Here is a 17718-nt window from a genome sequence, read left to right on the forward strand (position 1 = left end):
ATTGAAATTTTTAGAAATTACACTGAAATGACTCTATATATCACTTGGATAGCATAAACATTTAGCAATACTAATTTTTCCAATCTGTGAAGATAGGATGCCATTTCATTTAACTATGTTTTCTTTAATTACCTTCTTCCAAGTTTTATAATTTTCAGGGTTCAAGTTTTCCACATCTTTCACTGAGTTTATTCCTAAGCATTTTATTACTGTTGTTGTCCTCATTGATAGGTTCAAGGTCTTAATTTTCTTGTTGAATATTCCAGTGTTTTTGTATAGAAAGTTCCAGTTAATACTTTACATTTGGTTATTGGTTTTTGCTGTTAGATTTAAACTCACTGTTAGATTTAAAACATTATCTTTATTATTTTCTAGCTTTTGTATATATGAATAAGTCACTTTTATAACTTGGTTTGATTTCTATTACTGTATGTGAATATTACTTTAGGATGGCTACCTATTCATCAGAAAATTCATGCTATCATGGCAGTTTTTCTATGATTCAGTTTGCTATAGTTCTACAATTGGGATTATTTGCTATTAAAATACACTGATAAATTATAAACAAACAAAAATACAATACATTTTATTCATACAAAAATATATTTATAGCTTTATGAGAAAACTCTTGTGCTTTTTATAAAAATGTTTCTCTCTTTTTGATAAAAATTCATTTTGCACAATGGACTCAATCTGTTCAAAGGTTTTAGAACATTTTTTTCCTCCCCTCCCTAGGCAACAATAGATACAATGTACATTTATAATTTATATGAATCTGCACTTTAATGTAAACAGATTGTATAAAATATAGACTTTTTTTACTTTTTTCAAATAAAATTTTATATTATCTTTCTTACTCCATAAGCAGTCATGCTCTTTGAGATGATTTTTAGCATCCCTTCAATTAAATTTATTTTTATTTTAGCACATAATTATTTTTAATTAGGAGTTTATTTTTCAGTTAACTCTCAATCTCATTTACAGCTGTATATGAGACAAACGTCCTCTAACTTTCTCCAGTGTCACATCAATCAGATAACTGTGCTGCTAATCATTCCACGTTCCAACACTGATGTTAAAATTTAATTGCATTTTGGATCCTGTTATTTGAAACAAACTTCCCAAATACCCATGTACAAAGAGAGCAAATCCTAACTGGGTTTTGAATAAATTCTTCCATGATTTAGGGCACCCATAAGGTATAATTTCTTCCACACTGTATTTAAACAGATCATTCAGAGGTAATAATGTCTATCCTTCTCTTTTATTTTGTGTATGAAACTCGATGTGGTGGTGTGATCCACATAGTCCAAGCAGTGCTGAACACTGGAAGGAACACCCATATCCTGTCCCCTAACAGCATTAACTATTAAGTGTGGATGTTTATGCATTCATGTATCCTTGGTAGAGCAAAGATTCTGCGATGATTGTATGCAGCCACATTAGGGAAAATGGTGGGGACAGGGAATGGCGTGATAGGAAGGAGGCTGTGACTCAACTGTTTCAGAGAACATGACTCCTGCGGAGAGAGGTGCAGGTGATGTGGTAGGGATCATGTTTACATAAAGTTGGTGACACTCTAAGCCTAAGGTGTAATGCCTCAGGGCCAACCTGACAAACAAAAGTACAAGCTCACACTGAGAACCATATTCTGCATTCCTTACTTCTGCACTCGTCCCAGCGTAAGCAACATAGTTTGGTGTAGCAGCATAGGGGCTGAGTGTCCATAGATGACAGTGGTCGGTGACTCCTTCCAAGGCTGTTTGTTGTTAATGGATTTCTAAGAAAAGGCTAGAGCTGACTTGTAGGCACTGTCTTGTTCCTTCCTGGGCACATGCAAGCCTATTTCTATGTAATTTAAAAATAACTCAGGAAGTCATTGAGTCTGTGAGTTAGAAGCTGAAATTTTACAATTATATGGGAGACTGTAGTTAGAAGCTGAAATTTTACAATTATGATGGAGGAAGACTGAAGTCCTGAAGATGTATGCATTTTAAAGCTAACGGCCAAATGGAATTTGAATATTAATTATAATATAAGAATGTAAGAACAAAAAATCCAGAGAATGATGAGGCCTATAAAACTCTAGTTTACAAGACAAAAACAAAAATCAACAAAAAGAGTTTTTAGAGCTGCTACGTATCATTTTCCTGAGTATTAAATGTATTTTGAGGAGAAACAATTGCATCAATCAAAAGCTAACCCCCCTGCAGTTTGGAAGGAATTGGCTAACTATTTACTCTCTTGAGTCCAAAAAACAGTTGGAGGAAACAATTTTGCACCCTTGTGAATTTCATTCCAGTCTTGCTCACATACTTGCTCAATATGTTTTTGCTGACAGATGAAGTGACTGGCAGATGTAACATGCGAATTCTACATTCTTTCTAGTTATTAAGGTTTTTTCTTTTCATTTTATTTTTTCTTCCTTTTTGTTTTTCTAAGTAGAATAATGTTATTTGGATGAAAAGCACTCATGGCAGCAAAAAAATCTATGGGGATATTCAAAGTGTTTGAATAACATATGGTGAGTTTGGATATATAAAACAAATCTAAATGTTTGCAAAGAGCTTCAAATTTCCAAATTCCAAATGATACCAAAATTTACTCAAATTTATTTCATATAAATTATCACGTAGTAGATGTGATATCGTTCATAAGGTTACAGTATATGCCTTACAAAATAAGAGAGAGATTTTCATTTTAGAGATGTATTGCAACTTACAAGATAGTAGATAGCAAATCAACCATAAAATACCAGGCTGCCTGGCCAGGTTGGAAAATATTCAGTGTTACACAGAATGCACCTAAACATTACTTCTTTGTAAACAAAAAAATAACAATAATAAATACTTTTTTTTCAGGTCAATGCTAAAATTTTATTTTGCACCAGGATTTCCTGAGCCACTACAGCCTGGCAGAGACCCACTAATGCAGAATAAAGTGCACCCAGTGAGAGATAGTGACCAGTGGTAGCGGTATGCAGAGATATGCCAGTGTGTCTGGGGAGTAACTGGGCATATAGTGTGCAGAATTCATTGAATGAGGCAGGTACTGCTTAGTCCCTCTTTAAAGGACTTGCTTAGTCTTACTAAGCAAATAAAATTATTTGTAATTATTATTACAAAGCAGGGGATATAAAAGAAAAAAGAAAACAATTCAGAGAAGTGATAGAAGATAATGATCAAAGATTTTAACTTATTTCAGACCTTAGTAAGGGGTCCATGAATTCTCAAGCATACATACAGATTAGTGCATATGTATGAGTATTTAAACTATTCAGTAGGCTCTGTGATGAGGTTTTAGTCATTTCCTGCTATTTTGTTGGTATTGCAGTCGAGATAAAAATTATGTCAGCATACTTTTAAACTAGATACTTGGACCAGAACCAGGAGGTGGAGATGAGACTCAAAGTATACAAATGGCAATTGCAATCATGATTCTGGGTACAACGGCAAGAAAATCTCATAAGTGCACACCTTCAAAATGCTGTCATTTGTTAAGAGAAAACAGACCGCTAATACTTTTACCCTTATTCCATGCTACTTTGTGAGCTTAAGACAATGTTGTTTCCTCATGCTTTAGAAAGTCATTTTCCGTGAGTAATAATTTTAGATTATCATAAAACAATACATTTCATTATTTGGAAATCATTTTATACTATTGTAAAACAAGATGAACTCAATTATTTGGAATATATTATTTATACATGCATGTATATAATAAATTTGCATGTTCTAAAACCTGTCTATCTTCTGTTAGCCATCTTATGCTAGGTAATTACTTTTCCTCCTTCCTTTTGTTCTTTAACTATTTATACACTGTTGACAATTGCTTGTTCAACCTTGCTTCCTGTTTTCAGCATGTTTACCTCAGTATTTGTACATAAATCTGTTTCACCTACTATTATTTCTGTTGTATTTTCTGAACGCCTCACATTTTCTATGCTTTTCTTATGAGCTTTCTTACTCTCCAATTGCATCCCTTGAGTGTTACCTGAACATGTATTGCAGTTCCTGGTCCTCATGGGAATAATTTCTTAGTAGTTCCCTTCCTTCTCATATCCTACTTTGTGATACGCTCATGAAACTTGACTTTTTTTAAAAAAAATTGAAACAGAACCAATTATTTTCAAATATAATTTTACTTCCAGATAATGAGGGTAATTGGATTTTAAACAATAGTGTTAATACTATCTCCTAATTTTCTGTAATTAGCTTAACTATAGTTGTATTTTGTATAGACTCAATATATAAATTTTACCAGTTTTAGTTCATTTTCCAACAGATTTTTTTAGTTCACTAAAAGGATAGTAAGGTACTTATTTAATTCACCAAACTTTTCAAAAAAATATTTAAAGATAGTTTACAAAGAAGACCATTTATTTTCTTTTTTCTCTTTTATTTATTACTTTTATTTTCCCATAGGTTATTGGGGTACAGGTGGTATTTGGTTACGTAAATTCGTTAGTGGAGGTTTGTGAGATTTTTCTGCACCCATCAATCGAGCAGTATACACTGCACCCAAATTGTAGTATTTTATTCATTGTCTCCCTCCCACCCTTCCACCCAAGTCCCCAAAGTCCATTGTATCATTCTTACAGAAGGCCATTTATTTTCCTCACAGGAACTCAGATATCTTTTTTCCAGATCACCAGTTTAGTAATGTGTCATATTTCATAATGATTTCCTTTAAAATGTTAAAGATTATACCACTTTGGGCCGGGCGCGGTGGCTCACGCCTGTAATTCCAGCACTTTGGGAGGCTGAGGCGTGCGGATCACCAGGTCAGAAGATCGAGACCATCCTGGCTAACACAGTGAAACCCCGTGTCTAATAAAAATACAAAAAATTAGCCAGGCGGGCGCCTGTAATCCCAGCTACTCGGGAGGCTGAGGCAGGAGAATGGCGTGAACCCGGGAGGCGGAGCTTGCAGTGAGCCGAAATCCCGCCACCGCACTCCAGCCTGGGCGACAGAGACGCCGTCTCCAAAACAAACAAACAAAAAATTACACCACTTTGAAAATTTCTAAATTTTCTAAGTGATTTTATACATTTGATAAATTTATTATTTAAGAAGCTCACTTATTTTACTTTTTTTTGTTTTTTGATTGGTCAACAGCCTCTCAATTAAACTCGTTTCTCTATTTTTCAGTAGGATATTAACTACCTAAACTGTACCATTTGTTGAGTATGATGTCTTAAATTATATTTCTCATATTCTGATTTAATTTAAATGGATTTATGTTACATTGTTTAAAGTGTTTTAAATATTATATAAGTTATCCAGAACAAAATTGAAACACTACCTATAATCTAGGATATTAATTTTTAGGTCTTATATTCAAGTCATTTTAATCTGTTTGACTTTTGTTCATATAGTTTGAATTTTCAAATCCGCTAGAAGTACGTGTTTTGATGTTTATTTTTCACTGTCGTGTCCTAAAGGAGTTCTGTATTGCCAATTTCAGTATCATCTAATTCAAAATTTTTTTTTTCCATTCTGTATTTTCAAATTTTGGTCCATGAAAAGCTAAAGTCAGGAAGCCTTCAGACATAGAAAACTGCTGTTTCAGTCATTACCGTTTATGCATAAGGAGACTGACTTTTCATGTTATGCTAATATAAGTATTTCTGCCACATAAACTAATAATTGCCAAGAAATCACACTGAAAAAAAAAAAACTGTATTATTTTCTTACCTGTAGCTGATTTAATGTTAAAACGAAGTTGAATCCAAATTATGGCAAGTGTAAATTCATACAGATTTGTTTTTGGTTTTATTTACTTTTTATTTTTTGTTTACTTTTAAACATAAAAGGCTGTTTTGAATTTAGAGTATGTATTTTTCTTTATGATCTAGCTTTATTTTTATATGTTTGCTAGTTTGTTCCTTATGTTTGTAAATGTTGTTCTTGTAGATTGCCACAGTTTAGTTATATATAATACCTTTATTTTTATTTATGTAAAAATGACATGCAACTGTGAATCGTAAGACTGCAGGAATGGAATAATAATGAACTAATTTGCAGTGAAGTGGACTCATTATCATGCCAGCTGCTGATATTTTCCCACCCAGTATTCTTCCTGGCAAACAAGGTCCCAGGGGGAAAGTCTTCCGTCTGGCTAAGGAAAATAGTCCTTTACTTTAAAAATCTCTTTAACTCTGGTAATCATTACTTTAATAATAATAATTTTTTAAATTCTATACTTGTTTTTCCAATGGCAGCTGTTTCTTTATGAAGTCTCTCTCTCTATATATGTATATATTTTCATAACCTTAATATGCCTTGTTATAATGCTGTTTAATTTTTGGTTAAATATTACATATAAATTACATGCAAAACATAAATTCCCAGGAGATACATGTAATTTTGTATATTAGCCTTAGAGAATAAGAACCATCCATTTCAATTCGCAATATAACAAATTATATAGTATATGGGCAAATTCAGATTTTATGTAGATACATTTTATATATACACATATAGATGCATATATGTTCTTGGGTATATGCTGACATTTCAAAAATTAGTGCAACCTCTAAGCAAGAAAATAGCAGTCTATTATTCTTTTTACATATGTGTGATTAAATACTCATCTTAAATCCTCTTAATGAGAAATATTTGCTAAATAATGATACAAATATGGTAACCATACTATGTAAATAATGCAGCTTATTTTCTTTTGCATTTTATTTTAATATGCATGTTCTTGAGCACATTTGGCATTAGGTCTGCCTTTAATTTTCAATAGCCTAGAGGAAGAGCTAAATTGATGAGCTTTCATATTTCTTTAAGCTATGTAAAACCCAATTATTGTCATCAACACAAGCTGCTATTATGCAGTTATTAAACTCTTTTATTTCTCAAAATTCTCTCTAAAATAAATTTGCCACCTACATTCTAAAATATTTTTGAATACATTTAAAACATGATTATAGCAAAGTAGCTAAGCTCTTCTATTTTGTATGAACCTTAAATAATGTTTTGGTTCTTTCTCGTCCTTTTTCTCACTTGCCACAGTGTTCCATAATATCTGAGGAAATAAGATCTTCTTAAAATAAAAATAAGAATTGCAGAACTTTTCCTATCTTTAGATAAATATAAAAGCCCATATTTTGAAAGATTGTTGACATGTTTAGAAATATGATAGCATAGTCATCATAGAGAGTTGAAAGTAACATGATTGTTTAAATTTGCCCTGATACACTGAGAACGATTTTTTTCTTAAATTCAATGGCTTGGATAGAAAATATTTTCATGCATTTATCAGACTTCAAAATGCTACTTGGAGAAATGCAGAGTGCTAGAATGAGTTTAAAATATAGCATGACAACTTCAGTTACACACAAATCAATTGACTACTCACTTCTTCAACTTAAATTTGTCTCAGGATATGACCATACTGTACTAAAATATTTTTATGCTTCAAATTAAAAAGCGCATGTTTCATTTGTTTTTCTTAACTGAACAATATATACCATATTGATATTTTCAGTCACCTAATAATTAAATTTTCATTTTTATCCTACTTATTGGAATCCTGTAAACCAATTTTCCAAAAAAGGACTTAGTGAAGGAAAAATATAAGCAGTTATATAAAAGCTGGCATTTTAAGCTAATAACCTGTTTACTTTAAATGAGTTTGTTTCACACATTATTTTCTTTCTCATGTCTTATTTTTTATAAAGTACTGATTCCCTAGGAGAGCAAAATTAATTTATACAGAGCATCCACTTTTGAATACGAAGTAAACTATTTTTAAATAATTAGCTCAAACCATACGGTGGTTCAGTGTGAGTGATACCTGTGGGTGTGCCAGTTGTAGAATGCCGGTGCCAATCTGCAAGAGATAATTTAGCAGTAGGAGCATCTGGCTGCTTGGCAAGCTCGTTAGGCATTTTTCTTGGCACCAGTTAGTTACCTCTATGTTGATCACTTGATAATACATTTTAAAAGGTCTATGGATTATGTAGCTAACATTTAACCTGTGCTTATTCTTTTTTTTCTTTTTAATTAATGTGGTTCTCATTGGGTCAAATGCAGTATATTAGTGTGTGTGAGAGATTGAGAGAGAGAGAAATCTAAATACTTAAAAGCTTTACTAATAGTCTGAAACAGAAAACACTTTAAGGTCGTATTATTACAGAAGAGTGTTCCCCAAATATGTAACATAATGAAACACGGTTCTAAATTGTGGTCAAATTATATATATTGAATAACAGATACTGTGTTGAAGTATCACACTACCAAACTTAGATAGGAAAAAATGAAACAGAAAACCACAGTATGGATTCCTGGTTAATATATGGTTTCTATCTATTGTAATTAATTTAACAGGGACAGATCAAATTAGTTTCGTTGTAAGAAAATCTAAGTGGAATAAAGTAACAGTTGGTGCAGAGAAGTTATTTCAGTTGCACAGACATGGTTAAGTCTCTTGCAAAGCTTTTCCAAAGAGCCTTACTTTAAATTAGATATGATATTTCCACTTTTTTGTGCAGAAGTGCTAATTTCAGTCCTTCTAGAGGAGTTTGCTGTTTGGAGAATAAAAATTTTGATTAAGCGTTTGACATTCAAAAAGTTCCACCATGGTTTATATTCATATATAGCTACACTTACAAATAAGTGAATGCTTATATAGTTAGGTATATATGTATGATTTAGATTGAATTATATGCCAATTTCTTCCTCTCACCCTGTATCCAGGTATATTGCCATGAAATCTCTTGCCTAAAGGTGAAACTTGCTTCCCCAACTCTTGACTTGGGGATTAGCCACTGACTTGACTTGGGCCAAAGAGATATTAAGAAACCTAATACAAGTAGGAATTTGAACTGTGCTTGTACAGCCTGGTTGTCCTCTTATATTGTGGTCATTGTCATGAGAAGAGCTTCACCTGACCCCTGGTAGAATGCAGTGGGCCAGTCCACAACTAACCAACCAGCCGCAGGCTACAGAAGCAGAGACACCCCAGCTGACACAAAGATTCATGAGAAATAAACTGCTTATTGTACACCACGGAAAGCCTGTGGTAGGCCCACAGCAACTGCTGATTGATATAATATACTTTACATTTACTTTGTACTTAGAATAAGTGTTGCATATTCTTAAACTTAAGCCAATATAGTTAATACTCCCCAATCAGCCCTATTAATATAATATCTATCTATAAGCTTTATATAATATTTATATATACTTGGGTTGGGAATATCTTTTTTAGCAAAAAAAGGGAAAATGTAAGCCACAGAAAGCAGGTTAACATTAAATCATGAGAGTAAAAAAAAAGGGGGGCAAATGTTTGTATAAATTTGTCTTATGATAGAATTGAAATCACCCCAATAGTTCCATAGACAGTTTTGTTTTTTTTTAAATAAAAATAGAAATTGACCTTTCTGATCTTAAAAGCTTGAAACTTCCATTTATTTATCTAGGTTCCTTCCTCAGGAAAGGACCTCTCAGCCTCTCAAAAAAAAAAAAAAAAAAAAAAAAAAATCAGAGAACTGACACTGTCCAGATGACCACATCTAGACAATGAGATGTCAGATCCCTTATTCATCATGATTGTCTCTTTGCTCCTCCCTAGTGCCTGTTTTTTTACACACTGCGACATTTCTTCCTGGGTATATCAACCCCTAGTTTTAGTGGTTGGATAAATGGGTTTGAGGCAGATCTCCCACCCCCTCAACTGCAGAACCTGATGAAAGCCTTCCTCCTTGGCAATAATCGTCGTCTCAGTGATTGGTTTTCTCTGTGGCAAACAGCAGGACCTAGATTGAACCACTGATGTTTTGGTAACAGAATCACAGAAAATCACACATGTGTAATATACATGAGAAAGGACTCGTAAAAATAAATGTGAAATGGTGAAAAGCTAATATGCTATTAGGTTTTACAAATAGTTAAGTCATAATTTATAGTCAAATTAATGAAAATTAGTAAAGATTCTGAATAAGCAATTCATAAAAAAGGAAAGGCAATGGTCAATGAAGTTCGAAAAACTATTGGACTTCAATAACAGAAGGGAGTATATGCCTTGTTCACCATCCTATTGACACTAATAAAAATCAATTATTATTGATAATGTTTTTGAAGGCAATTGTGTGGGAGAGTGGGCTATTTGTAATGTGAATTGTGGACAACTTTCCAGAAGTGGCATATAATTTAATAAAGAAAAGGAAAACAGAGTACACCTTTCTTCCACAGTACCATTGTTACTGGAAAAAAATATATGTGTGTACCCACACATACCCACACACACACATACATATATATATACACACACACACACACACACATATATGTAGTTATTTGCAGAACAGTGATGAAAACTGGAAATAGATTGATGTTCACCAGTAGGATAATAATTGAATAATTTATTTTCAAAAGTACATTATGCAAATATTTTTAAAAATTCATATTTATATATAATCTGAAATTTTACCCATAATATTATCAAGTAAAAATCATTATTGTGCAATATATGTAATTATATTTTTAAATAAATATATTGATATATGTATATTCTCATATGGTAATACCAGCACAGACAGATACTGAAGGATTGATATTAAATACTTAACATTCGGTGGGTTTCATTTGAGGGGAGAGGAGCAACTTGCTGGCTGTCTCTCTGCATTTTTCAACTGCATTGTTACAACAAGTTAGTATGATCTTATATTTACAGATGAAATAACAATTCCAATTGACAAAATCATCTTTTTGTGATAAATGCTGACTTCCAATTCTGTAAATTGCTTTGAGCAGTATGGCGACTTTAACAATACTAATTTTTTTCACTCCATGAACATGGACTGCTTTTCCATTTACTTATGTTGTCTCTCTACATGGCTAGACATTGTACAGTAATGGAAAAAGATGAAAAAAGGTGAAATACGATATAAATTTCTACCTCATGTAGAGCGAATGGTCTCAAGAGTTCTTGTTGTGTCAATTACTCTTGACTTTGTGCATTTTATTACTCACACCCCATTCATCTTGCAAATCCTAGAACAATGGAATTTTTTCAGTCCCATTTCTACATCTTTTGTTTACTTCAGCAACTGTTTTCTTCAATTTTTTGTTTTGTTGCCAGAAAAACTGAGTTGAATGTTAAATAGTTTTCAAATCAACATTATCACTATTTTATCTATTAAATTGTTAAAAGCTTGAGGGCTGGGGTACACTTTTACTTTATTTCTCTGTTAATCACAGGATGAAGCACATTGACCAGTCTAGAAAAGGCACTTGTAAACATTTTCTGATGATTGTTTGGTTTATTTTTATTGCTAGTACTAATTAATCAAGAATCTCCTTAAAAAAAAAAACTTCTCTTAATGGCTTTCTCAGCTTTTCCTGTAATGTAATGTTAAAATAGCTTTAATTCTTTCTGAAATAAATAATAAATAGGAATATAAAATCACAAAATGTAATATCCCGAATGAATTATCAAGTTAAGTTCTAGGTCTACAAAAATATAATATTTAAATATTAAAGATAAGTGTGGTTTTTATTGGAGTAATTTTTTAAAATTTCAAGTTTAATTTAGATATACAGGGTACATGTGCAGGTTTGTGACATGAGTATATTGCACCCAGGTAGTGAGCAGAGTACCCAATAGATAGTTGAAAAACTATCAACTCACACCCTCCTACCTCCTTCTCTCCTCTACTATTCTGCAGTGCCCATTGATCCCATGTTTATGTCTGTATGTGTTCAATGTTCAGCTTCCACTTGTAAGTGAAAACATGTCATATTTAATTTTCTCTTCCTAGATTAGTTTGCTTAGAATTATGACTTCTAGCTGCATCAATGTTGCTGCAAAAACATAATTTCAGTCATTTTTATCACTACATAATATTCTGTGGTGTTTAAGTGTCATATTTTCTTCACCCAGTTGACCGTTGATGGGCACCTACTTGAATCCATGCTTTTGCTGTTGTGAATACTGTGGCTGTGAACATGCGAGGACATGTGTCTTTCTGATACAATCACCTGTTTTCCTTTGGGTACTTATCTAGTAATGGAATCACTGGGTCAAATGGTAGGTCTTTTTCATGTTCTTTGAGAAATCTCGAAACTACTTTCTACAGAGGCTGAACGAATTTACATTCCTGCCAACAGTGTACAAGTGTTTCCTTTTCTCTGAAGCCTTGCCAGCATCTGCTGTTTTTTGACTTTTTGGTAATAGCCATTCTGACTGGTTTGGAATGATATCTCACTGTGGTTTTGATTTGCATGTCTCTGATAATTAGTGGTGATTAACATGTTTTTCACATCCTCTTTGACCACTCATATGTCTTTGGAGAAGTGTCTGTTCATGTCTTTTGCCTGTTTTTAATGGAGTTTTTTTTTTTTTTTTGCTTGTTGATGTGTCTAAATTCCTTATAGATTCTGGATATAAGACTTCTGTTGGAAGCACAGTTTACATATATTTTCTCCCACTCTGTAGGATGTGTATTTACATTATTGATGGTTTCTTTTGCTATGCAGAATCTCTTTAGTTTAATTAGGTCCCACTTGTCAATTTTTGTGTTGCAGTTGCTTTTGTGGACTTAGGCAAAAATTACTTGCCAAGGCTACTGTTGAGAAGGGTAGTTCCTAGGTTTTCTTCTAGTATTTCTATAGTTCAAGGTCTTACTTTTAAATTTTTATCGACTGAGTATTTTTTATATATAGTGATAAGTGAGAGTTCAGTTGAATTCATCAGCATATGGCTAGCCATAAATCTCAGAACCATTTATTGAATAGAGCATCCTTTCCCTATTTCTTGTTTTTGTCAGTCTTGTCAAAGATCAGATGTTTGTAAGTGTGTGGTTTTATTTCTAAGTTTTCTATTATGTTCCATTGGTCTATGTGTCTGTTTCTGTGCCATTATAATGCTGTTTTGGTTATTATAGCCTTATAGTATAGTTCAAAGTTGGGATATAGCAAGATTAAATTGTGTATACAAATTACATTTGATATGTTCAATAACCAGATGTTTGCCAAACCCATATAATGTCAAAGTTCCAGTGTCTCTTAAGACTTCACTCTCAGAATACCATCTCCTCAGTCCTATCCTAGTAATCTGAAGGAAAATTAAAACATTCATATATATGCACAAGTCTATGTATACACATGAACAAGCAAACAATACAACAGCAGCAAAACTTGACACAGCACATAATTGGAAAACCTTAAGATATATAATATTTAAATTTATAACAGTGTTTTAACCTTCTTAACCCTGGATACACATTATATTCACCGAGAGTCTCAAAGAAATAACCAGGTCTGGTTCCCATGACAGACCAAATCACATCAAAATCTCAAAGATGCAGTCATCATTAAGAATTCTTCAGAGTAATATAGGGACTCCATTTATGTCGCAGTATATTTTTTTCTGGTAATAACTTGCTGAACAGAAGTTTATTCCTTAAATAGAATATATTTTATCCACAATCTAAAAGTGTTTGGCCTTCTTTTCTTATTAGATTAATTTTCCTGTCCTTTAATTACTTATTCTTCCCATTCTAAGGGGAACTTTCTTGAATGAGAGGTGCTCTCTCTGTTGTGACTGAAAATCTCTGGATCAGAGTTCCCCTATGCTTCACAACATTATATATGCCAGTCCTCTTAGTGTAAATGTTATTTCTCACCTGGCTTGGAATCAAGCTTGCTAGAGCCCTAACTCCCTTGGCATGCAGCATTTTACAGAGACACATGTTAATAATCATCCTTTTAACAGCCAGGGCTAGTGTTCATATATTTCCCAGAACTACACTGAGTCTCAAATGTCCCTTTATTCAGTACCACATTATTTACAAGTAATGTGAACTCCCCCAATGAAAGCACCCAGCTTGTCTTCCTCCTTATTAATGTCTTTTTAAATCTCTAGCTCTAGTGCATAACAAGAACAATACTTTGATAAATGAATGAATGAATGAATGATTAAAAGTTGTACATTTTAATTGTATTTATCTTTGCTGTTCATCCTGAATTGTCCTGTTCAGCCATTATCTGTTTTCAATGATATTAAGATTAGTTGCTGAAGTTGTGATTGAAACTGAAATGTACTCAAGAATATTGTAAGTGACATTGAGGGCTTTGTTTTACTAACCTCTACCAAAGTGTACTTGAAAAAAATGTAGAAAAAAGTGCACTGTGTAGATTAGTGCAGGCCAATTTTTCTTTTTAGAGCTTTGGGGAAAAAAAAGTTACATTTGATCATCAGTGTTGATTTCTCCAGCTTAAATACTGCTTCCTTTCCTCTCTGCTTATTGTTTTTATTTTCTTTTTCTGTATTTATTTGTATTGGATAATCACCATTTACTCTGTGTTCTTTTAAAAACATAAACATTAAAAATGACATACAATGTCTTTTGGGACCTGCTCAATACTTACTATAGCATCTTTTCCATATTGTCTGTAGTATGGTCATCAAGTTTTGATTAAAATTCAAATTATTTTAAATACTTTATTTAATTCTCTCTTTTTTTTGTCTTCTCTTTTCTTCTTCCCCTTGTCCTTCTCCTTTTGTCATGACTTTCCTCCCTTTTTTTTCTACATTTTTCTGTATTGGCCCTTGTGTCTGATTAATGATTGCTTCCTAATTTCTTGAACATTCATTTATTAAATAATTAAGACATTTATTTTTGAGGTAGTATATATATAAAGAATGACTATCCATGAGGCACTACTGCCAGTTTAGGGTAATGCAACTCTAATATAAATTGAGAAGGGAGGAAGGAAAGAAAAAAACATTAGCTAAGACAAGAATAAAATACATTATTTTTATTTTGTCCTAAACTTTGCACAGTGTTCATCCTTTTAAAACTTCATCCTGCTGCAAATGCACAGTTTAATATATACTGCTATGGCCTTGACTGTTGGTCCTGCCTGCAAACATGAAACTAGCAAATCCATCTATGAATAACATCCAAAACCTCTGTCCTATTGATGGATCAATTGTTTGCTTCCTCACCAAATTCACATATTGAAACCCTAACCACGAATGTGATAGTATTTGAAGATTAACTCTGGGGAGCTAATTAGGTTTAGATCAGGTCATGAGGGTAGGTTTGTCATGGTGGATGAATGTTTTCATAACAATAGGAAAAAAGAGCAGCACTTTCTCTCCCATCACAATATGAGGACTCAGTAAGAAGGCAGCTGTCTGCCTGCAAGCCGGAACAAAGGCTCCAAACAAAACTAAATCGGCCTGAACTTTGATCTTAGAGACTTCCCAGCCTTCAAAACTATGAGAAATAAATGTTGTATAAACCACCAAGCCAATGGTATCTTGTTATAGCAGCCCAAGCTAAGACGACTATCATCAAAATAATTTTAAAAAATAAGTAAAACACAACCCAGGACTATATGTACCCTTGGAATATGTCTTTATATACTTTTTAATAGAAGAGGACTTGATCCACCACTAATACATTTAAAGTTTTATTTCATAGCCTTTTATTATTAGCAAGAAGTTCATATCATTCTCTACTTCCTTTTCCAGCAGTTCTCTGGCTAAAGTAGAATAAATCTTTCCATATGGCTTCTTGTCATTCCACCTGCTCCGCTAGCTCACCAATGCATGATGAAGTAGTCATTTTTAGTATATGAGTATTAAGATAAAATCAAACAGCTACTGATTGATACTCTCAGTTGGTCTCTTTGTGACCTGTGAATAGAAAAGCAAATAGGTTTCTTCTAATTAACATTCTAGAGCTAATCACTAGATCATCTATGTGTCCCTGAAGTGGTTATCTCTTGTTTTATTATTATTTTTTTTTTTGTAAAAGCATCAGTGAATCTAAAGTCTTCAAACTGTTTTCAACCATATAGAATTCTGGAGTTTGTTTTTAAACATTCATTTTTTGTGATCCGTCAAATGAATAACATTTAGTAATGCCAGCAAGATATGAATCTCCCCAGAGTTAAATGGCTTCTATTTCTTTCTCTTCTACACTCCCTCTTATACTTATTTTCCTAGTATTATTTTTCCATATTTTAAATTATTTCATTCTCCACATTGAGTGTTGTTTTGAATTCCTCCCTTCTTAAGTTTATTTACTGTTCTCACTTCCACCTCATTTTCTTTTTTTTCTTTTATCGCTTCTTTTCTGTTCATACTTCATTTTATTTTTTTTTCTCTATTATTTTACTCTTTGTTTCTAAGTCTCTTTTGTTTTCCTCCTCACTCTATATTTTTTTAACTCGTTCAGATGTCTCCCCCGGCCAGTTATGGATATATTTTGTTAATTTTTTATCTTTCTTTATTACTGGAAGTGCAATTTCTGACTTTTTAGTTGACTCCTGCCTTCTTTCTTTCTCTTCTTATTCTCTTATTCTCAGATTGTCTCACTTTCTTAAACTTTTTCTCTCTCTCTCATCTTATTTTCTCCCAAATGGACACAAAGGTAAGTCTGTCTTCTCTTTTGCTTTGTCACCAAGTGGGATATTTTAAGATGATTGTGAGATATAAAATCGTTAATACTTCAAAACATAAGGTTCACAGCTCCATATCACCAGGATTTTAAAAAATGTTAACATGTGAGAGGAAGACGGTATAATGTAATTTAGATTGAACCAAAAGCAAATATACCACAAGTAGAAAAAAATGTATATTATGTAGGGTCACAGATAATCCCCCTCAAAATGCTCAAATTTGCATAAATTGATCACTGAGAGGGCCCCTTTGTATGACAACCCTAAGATAATAATTTTAATGTAACTATAAGATAGGGTGAGGTTATTAAAAAGCTTTAGAGTCAAAACATATGCCCTGTTTACTACAATGAAAACTGATACTCATTTCATTCATTCATTAATAACTAGCAGCATGTATAGAGGCAGGCATCACTGCCGTCCAGCAATTGCTGAACATCTGTGCTGGTTGATAAACTGCCACGACTTCCTAAGTGTGCTGTCATCTCCTCAACCTGTATGGAGCCCCCCTCACCTGTCTTCACACAAGCCAGCAGCTGAAGAATTGATGTGTGGACCAGCAGGGGCCTCCATGTAACTGCTGCAGTGCCTATTCTAAGTGGACTGTACCAGGCCTGATGTTAGTTTGAATTTTACCCTGGAGAACAGGAAATAAAAATGAAATGTGGCCCTTTTTTTGTTAAGCTCACCATCCCTTGCATGCAATGAATATACATTAGTGTATATTAAAGTTATGCACAAGTTAAGTGAAAGCTCAGAGAAAATGTTAACAATATAATCTGTGTCTTGCACTTTTCACATATATCACTTCATTCAGTTCTAAAAGAAACCCTCCTGCAGGGCCAGGTCACACTGAGGGGCTGAGGGTTGAGCTGAGCAAATTTGACAATAGATGGTGTGATAGGTGCCCACTTCCCTTCGCTTTTGCTCTGTTCATTTATATTTATCTCAGTGAAGAATGGATTAGGGATTGGCATTCCCAGAGCTTAAATAATGTAAGGTTGTGATACATACCACTGTATTTCCCCCTGAGGTTCTGTTTTTTAATATATTTATATTATTTTTTTATTATACTTTAATTTCTGGGATACATGTGCAGACCGTGCAGGTTTGTTATATAGGTATACAATGCCATGGTGGTTTGCTGCACCCATCATACTGGATCTCTTCCTTACACCTTATACAAAAATTAACTCAAGATGAATTAAAGACTTAAACGTACGACCTAAAACCATAAAAATCCTAGAAGAAAACCTAGGCAATACCACTCAGGACATAGGCATAGGCAAAGAC

Source organism: Mandrillus leucophaeus, unplaced genomic scaffold (genome assembly GCF_000951045.1).
Source record: "Mandrillus leucophaeus isolate KB7577 unplaced genomic scaffold, Mleu.le_1.0 Scaffold142, whole genome shotgun sequence".
Classification (NCBI taxonomy): domain Eukaryota; kingdom Metazoa; phylum Chordata; class Mammalia; order Primates; family Cercopithecidae; genus Mandrillus; species Mandrillus leucophaeus.